We start from the raw sequence: 7,780 nt of genomic DNA on the forward strand, positions 1-7,780 counted from the left end.
GGACCTTTAACAGAATGTGACTGGCAGAACGGGTGTTGTATGTGGAGGATGAGGGCTGCAGTAGATATCTTAGATAGGGGTGAGTGAGGCCTAAGAGGGTTTTATAAATAATCATTAAACCAGTGGGTCTTGCGACTGGTATACAGAGATGACCAGTTTACAGAGGAGTATAGAGTGCAGTGAGGTATCCTATAAGGAACATTGGTGGCAAATCTGATGGCCGAATGGTAAAGAACATCTTGCCGCCCAATGTATCCTACCATTACTATATCCAACCCAGCTCCATGTATTGCCACTATCATGTATCCTACCATGACTATATCCAACCCAACTCCATGTGTTGCCACTATCATGTATCCTACCATGACTATATCCAACCCAACTACATGTGTTGCCACTATCATGTATCCTACCATGACTATATCCAACCAGACTCCATGTGTTGCCACTATCATGTATCCTACCATGACTATATCCAACCCAACTACATGTGTTTCCACTATCATGTATCCTACCATGACTATATCCAACCCAACTACATGTGTTTCCACTATTATGTATCCTACCATGACTATATCCAACCCAGCTCCATGTGTTGCCACTATCATGTATCCTACCATGACTATATCCAACCCAACTCCATGTGTTGCCACTATCATGTATCCTACCATGACTATATCCAACCTAGCTCCATGTGTTGCCACTATCATGTATCCTACCATGACAATATCCAACCCAACTCCATGTGTTGCCACTATCATGTATCCTACTTGGCTGAAGCTTTGATACAGTGGAAGAAGTATTGAGGAGCAGGGAGGTTAAAGGTCACTTCAGGATACAGCTGTTACTCTACACTATCCCTAGATAATCCAGTAATGAGAGAAACTGAATAGAATATTTAGGGCTCTATAACATCTCTATCTATATATAACATCTGTATCAAATCCGTTGTCTTTTCTTTTTTTAACCTAATTCCATTTTCTCCGTTTTCCCAGGTTTCACATTTGTCCCTGTTTTTCTGTTTTTCTCTCTAAATCACACTGTTAATAGAAAAACAACAACATTGGATGTTCTAAGTCCACAACAATACTTAAACCACATCAGGAGACCACTTTTGAAGTCTGAGAAAAATCTAAGAAATGTTCATTTTTGTGTGTAGATACCCTTTAATTCAAGTGGCACCAGCAAGAGCCTTGCTTGGTTAGTGGTGTCTCTGTAGCACACATGTGATTGCAGAGTCTGCTGAACAAATCACAACTGGATTGATGCAAATAATCATGATATCATTCTGCCAGGTAGGCATAGACTACTTTGTAGTTAACATTTAATTGACAAGGTTTGTGGGAAAGCTTTTCTATCATCCAGAAGATGGTTGTCATTAGCATAACCGCCCAACAGCTAAACATAGTGGTAAACAAATGCACTCAGACAGGGGCATTTCAGGGCTTTTTCCTCTTCAGAAAGTTGAAGGAAAATACAAATCACTTAGGCTAATTTAGACGACTTGCAGGCAGTGGGTTCAGAATAACTATGACATAAAAATGAAAACTCTATAATCTGTCACCTAATCCTACCTAATGGGCAGGTCAGCCCTGGAGTAAAGTATTGGCTGTAAGAAGTAAGAGAAAACATAACATCTGTTTATTTTTATTTTGATTAGCTCTCATGACATTGCTTGCAAGAATTAACATTGTAATTAATATTTTTCCAATCTGCGTTACCCACTCCAGTCAGCAGATGGCGATTTGAGTCTTTCAGGGGATGCTGCTTGCGTGACGTATAATCTAGTGGACGGAACTGGAGGCTTCTTCAACAGCGACAAAAGGCTTCTGATTCAACCAACGTGGTGATGTGGTAAATTGATAATGTACTAGGCTAATCGACCGGAGCATGAGTTCACTAAGCTCGACGGAGAAAGAAGTTCTGGTGAAAGGAGAGGAAGAAGCTTTAAGGATGAAAAAGGAGGAAGAGGAAGCTATCACATTGAAAGAAGAAGAGGATGATATTACAGTGAAAGAGGAAGATGGGAAAGAGGTTGTCAAAGTGGAAGAGGAGGAGGTAGAAGCTTTCAGAATCAAAAAGGAGGAAGATGCCATAACATTGAAAGAAGAGAATGTAGTGAAAGAAGAGGAAGAACCTTTTAGAGTAAAAGAGGAAGAGGAGGCTATCTCAATAAAAGAGGAGGAAGACGTTTTGGGAGTGAAAAGGGAGGAGGGTCAAGATCGGGTTACAAACGGTGAGTACTGTCTTAAAAACAGGGGCACTATGAAGTTCTTGAAATAATGTATTGTTTTAACGGGGCATTCTAAATCAAATCAAATGTATTTATAAAGCCCTTCGTACATCAGCTGATATCTCAAAGTGCTGTACAGCAACCCAGCCTAAAACCCCAAACAGCAAGCAATGCAGGTGTAGAAGCACGGTGGCTAGGAAAAACTCCCTAGAAAGGCCAAAACCTAGGAAGAAACCTAGAGAGGAACCAGGCTATGAGGGGTGGCCAGTCCTCTTCTGGCTGTGCCGTGTGGAGATTATAACAGAACATGGCCAAGATGTTCAAATGTTCATAAATGGCCAGCATGGTCAAATAATAATCACAGTAGTTGTCGAGGGTGCAGCACCTCAGGAGTAAATGTCAGTTGGCTTTTCATAGCCGATCATTAAGAGTATCTCTACCGCTCCTGCTGTCTCTAGAGAGTTGAAAACAGCAGGTCTGGGACAGGTAGCACGTCCGGTGAACAGGTCAGGGTTCCATAGCCGCAGGCAGAACAGTTGAAACTGGAGCAGCAGCACGGCCAGGTGGACTGGGGACAGCAAGGAGTCATCATGTCAGGTCGTCCTGAGGCATGGTCCTAGGGCTCAGGTCCTCCGAGAGAGAGAAAGAAAGAGATAATTAGAGAGCAGCATAAATACTGGAGGCTGAGAACGGAGGGGTTAGGAGACACTGTGGCCCCATCCGATGATAGCCCCGGACAGGGCCAAACAGGAAGGATATAACCCCACCCACTTTGCCAAGGCACAGCCCCCACACCACTAGAGGGATATCTTCAACCACCAACTTACCATCCTGAGACAAGGCCGAGTATAGCCCACAAAGATTTCCGCCACGGCACAACCCAAGGGGGAGCGCCAACCCAGACAGGAAGATCACGTCAGTGACTCAACCCACTCAAGTGACGCACCCCTCCTAGGGACGGCATGAAAGAACACCAGTAAGCCAGTGACTTAGCCCCTGTATTAGAGGCAGAGAATCCCAGTGGAGAGAATTGGAGTTGACCCTATACATTTGCAACACAAACAATATTTGACAAAATCATGATGAAAAAGGCCATTTTAGACATATTCATGCCTCTTGATTGTAATAGATGGTCATAAGTTTACGTCTGTTTGCTGTTCTCGTTCACACAGGAGAGAGACGTGACTATCGTGGATCCTTTGGGGAGCCTCATCAACATCCTGATGCTGACGAGTCAGAGAAGAATCTCTCCAGATCAGAACACCAGATGGTACAGCTTGGTCTGGTCTAGCATACAGTTTGCTCTATCGGGGCCTGGGCTGGGTTTCTGTAAAGCACTTCATGACAACAATGACATCAGCATCCATAATGATATGTGTCTGTGTCCCCTCTTTATGGTTACCAGGACAATGCTAGCCCTTCCTTCCTCCCTCCCGGAGTCCCCGTGTCATGCCTCTCCCGGTAGCGCAGTACTGCTGGGTATGAAGAGGTTGTCTGTGCTGCTGGTGGACTACAGGAAAACAACGGGGCTGAGTGGAACTGTGAGAGGAGGAGAAGAGAAGAAAGGATCAGATTTGACACATCAAAGTAAGTGCTGTAGTTTAGTTTGAACAAATACAATAGATCTGCCCACTGGTATCTGTTACCAGGACAACCAGCAGAGTTCTGTTTGTTGACAGGAAGATAGACTGGTGGATATGGATGTTATGAATATCATAAAACTGAAAAAGGATTCTGCCAATGAAAAGAGAGAAACCAATAGACCATATTAAACCTTGATGAAAGTTAGCTTTAGAGAGAAAGTTAAAAGATGATCCAATGTAAGATGCTTGTTTTACAAAAACTTTTCCTTAAAACATGGATGTTACATTGCCTGTCCCAGTCAACCCCCCTATCTTTACAAGACTGTTGAACAGGCAAACTAAACTCAAGACACTGTTAATTAATTAACTAATACTGGAGGAAAGCTGTGATCAGGCTGCCCACTCAAGAGAAAGCTTCAAACTGTAACCAGTGCCGTCAACCTTGTTCAGGTTATCAATAAACCTACCAGGGTAGTTACAAACAGTACAGAAATTTAATCATCAACATGTTTTGATCATATGTTTACTAATGCTGCAGAAATGTGTTTGAAAGCAGTTTCCAGATCCATCAGATGTAGTGATCACAATATAGTAGCCATGTCTAGGAAAACCACAGTTCCAAAGGCTGGGCCTAATATTGTGTAAAAGAGTTCATACAATAAGTTTTGTAGTGATTCCTATGTTGTTGATGTAAATAATATTTTTTGGTCCGTGGTGTGTAATGATGAGCAACCAGACGCTGCCCTTGACACATTTGAAATTGCTTATCCCAGTTACTAATAAGCATGTACCCATTAAGAATATTACTGTAATCACTGTTAAATCCACGTGGATTGATGAGGAATTAAAAAATGGTATGATGAAGAGGCTAAAGAGATAGCAAATAGGTCTGGCTGTATAACTGATTGGCAAACGTATTGCAAATTGAGAAATCATGTGACTAAATAAAAATAAGAAGAAACTACACTATGAAACAGATAAATGACATGAAGAATGGTAGTAAAAAAAATGGAGCATCTTCAATTAAATTTTGGGCAAAAAAATCAACAATGACATGTCACCGGCGTCTGACAACGTGGATGGAAAATTGAGGATAATAGCGGCCGATATTGCCACTCCTATTTGCCTTGTCTTTAATGTAAGCCTACTAGAAAGTGTGTGCCCTCAGGCCTGGAGGGAAGCTAAAGTCATTCCACTAACCAAGAATAGTAAAGCTCCCTTTACTGGCTTAAATAGCCGACCAATCAGCGTATTACCAACCCTTACATTTTTTGGAAAAAATAGTTTGGCCAGATACAATGCTATTTTACAGTTAACAAATTGAGACTTTCAGCTTATAGGGAAGGACATTCAATAAGCATAGCACTTACAAATGACTGATTGGCTGAGAGAAGTTGATGACGATAGAAATATTGTTGGGGCTGTTTTGTTAGACTTCATTGTGACTTTTGACAGTATCGATCATAGTCTGCTGCTGAAAAAAACCATATGGCTTTACACCCCCTGCTATATTGTGGATAAAGAGCTTTAAAAAAAAAATGTAACCTTTATTTAACTAGGCAAGTTGGTTAAGAACAAATTCTTATTTTCAATGACGGCCTAGGAACAGTGGGTTAACTGTCTTGTTCAGGGACAGAACGACGGAGTTTTACCTTGTCAGCTCGGGGATTCGATCCAGCAACCTTTTGGTTACTGGCCTAACGCTCTAACCACTAGGCTACCTGCCGCCCCAGAGCTACCTGTCTAACAGAACACAGAGAGTGTTCTTTAATGGAAGCCTGTACAACAAAATCAAGGTAGAATCAGGAATTCCACAGGGCAGCTGTTTGGCACCTGCTTGTTTCAATCTTTACCAACGACATGCCAACGACATTTGAGTAAAGCCAGTGTGTCTATGTATGAGGATGACTCAACACTGTACACGTCAGCTACTACAGCGACTGAAATGACAACAACACTTAACAAAGAGCTGCAGTGAGTTTCAGAATGGGTGGCAAGGAATAGTTAGTTAGTCCTAAATATTTCAGATGACCTTAAGTTACATGGCCTACTATGCTAATTCTGTAGCGGTATTGTTAGAGGGGGGTAAAGATACAGATTTTGTTGGGGAGCCAGGCAGGTATTAACCCTAGTTATTAAAGTTAGTTATTACGTATTATAACATTATTATTCTTATTAAATATTATTCAAACCGAATGGATGAGAGTAGGATAGATAGAGTAGCGCTTCCAGATACATTCTAAACATGATAGGGTCTTAAAGGAGGATTTTAGCATCTAATGATGAAACATGATGGAGTCTTAAAACGTCTTATGGCTGCAATCCCGGTAACGGGATGATATGACAACAGCCAGTGAAAGTGCAGGGTGCCAAATTAAAAAAACAGATCTCATAATTAAAATTCCTCAGACATTCATGTGTCTTATATCATTTTAAAGGTAATCTTGTTGTTAATCCCACCAAAGTGTCCGATTTCAAATAGGCTTTTCAGCGAAAGCACTACAAATGATTATGTTAGGTCACCACAAAACCACAATAATCACAGCCATTTTTTCCAGCTAAAGATAGCTTCACAAAATCCTGAATAAGGATAAAATGAATCACTAACCTTCGATTATTTTCATCAGATGACACTCATAGGACTTCATGTTACACAATACATGCATGTTTTGTTTGATTAAATTCATATTTATATAAAAAAATCTGAGTTTACATTGAGGCGACTAGATTCACTAGTTGCAAAAACATCAAGTGACTTTGCATAGCCACATCGTTTCAACAGAAATACTCATCATAAATAGATGATAATACAAGTTTTACACATGGAATTATAGATATACCTCTCCTTAATGCAGTACAGTTCCCGCTCAGCCCAGTCAAAACTGTTCGCTGCTCTGGCACCCCAATGGTGGAACAAACTCCCTCACGACGCCAGGTCAGCGGAGTCAATCACCACCTTCCGGAGACACCTGAAACCCCACCTCTTTAAGGAATACCTAGGATAGGATAAAGTAATCCTTCTAACCCCCCCCCCCCCCCTTAAAAGAGTTAGATGCACTATTGTAAAGTGGTTGTTCCACTGGATATCATAAGGTGAATGCACCAATTTGTAAGTCGCTCTGGATAAGAGCGTCTGCTAAATGACTTAAATGTAATGTAAATGTAAATGCAACCGCTGTCAGATTTAAAAAAAACTTTACGGAAAAAGAAACCCACGCTATAATCTGAGACGGCGCTCAAAAGTAAAACACCAGAGCCGCAAAGATGGCGTCAACATAAACAAGAAAATATATGATAAATATTCCCTTACCTTTGATGATCTACATCAGAAAGCACACCAGGAATCCCAGGTCCACAATAAATGTTTGTTTTGTTTGAAAAAAATCTGTTATTTATGTCTAAATACCTTCTTTTGTTAGCGCGTCTGGTTTACATATCCAAGCACTAATTCTGGTCAGCGTTATATCGGACAAAAAGTGATATTACTGGTCGAAGAAACATTTCAAACTAAGTACACAATCAATCATTAGGATGTTTTTAACATATAGCTTCAATAAAGTTCCAACCGGAGTATTCTTTCTTGTCTTCGTGATAAATGGAACGCAAGTGACTCCCATGAGGAAAAAGCATGATCAGAAAATGGCTGCTTGATGGACACCTGACTGATTCTGCTCTCATTCTCTCCCATAACATCATAGAAGTCTCATTATAATTTATATTGATGGTTGACATCTAGTGGAACCCATAGGCAGTGCAAACTCATATCTCAAGGGAATTTCTTTAGGGACTTTGGTGAATACATACAAGCTCAGATTTCTGACTTCCTGTTTTGATTTCAACTCAGGATTTTGCCTGCCAATATGAGTTCTGTTAATCTCACAGACATAATTCAAACAGTTTTAGAAACTTTAGAGTGTTTTCTATCCAATACTAATAATAATATGCAAATATTCGCAACTATGAC

Source organism: Salvelinus namaycush, unplaced genomic scaffold (genome assembly GCF_016432855.1).
Source record: "Salvelinus namaycush isolate Seneca unplaced genomic scaffold, SaNama_1.0 Scaffold52, whole genome shotgun sequence".
Taxonomy (NCBI): Eukaryota; Metazoa; Chordata; class Actinopteri; order Salmoniformes; family Salmonidae; genus Salvelinus; species Salvelinus namaycush.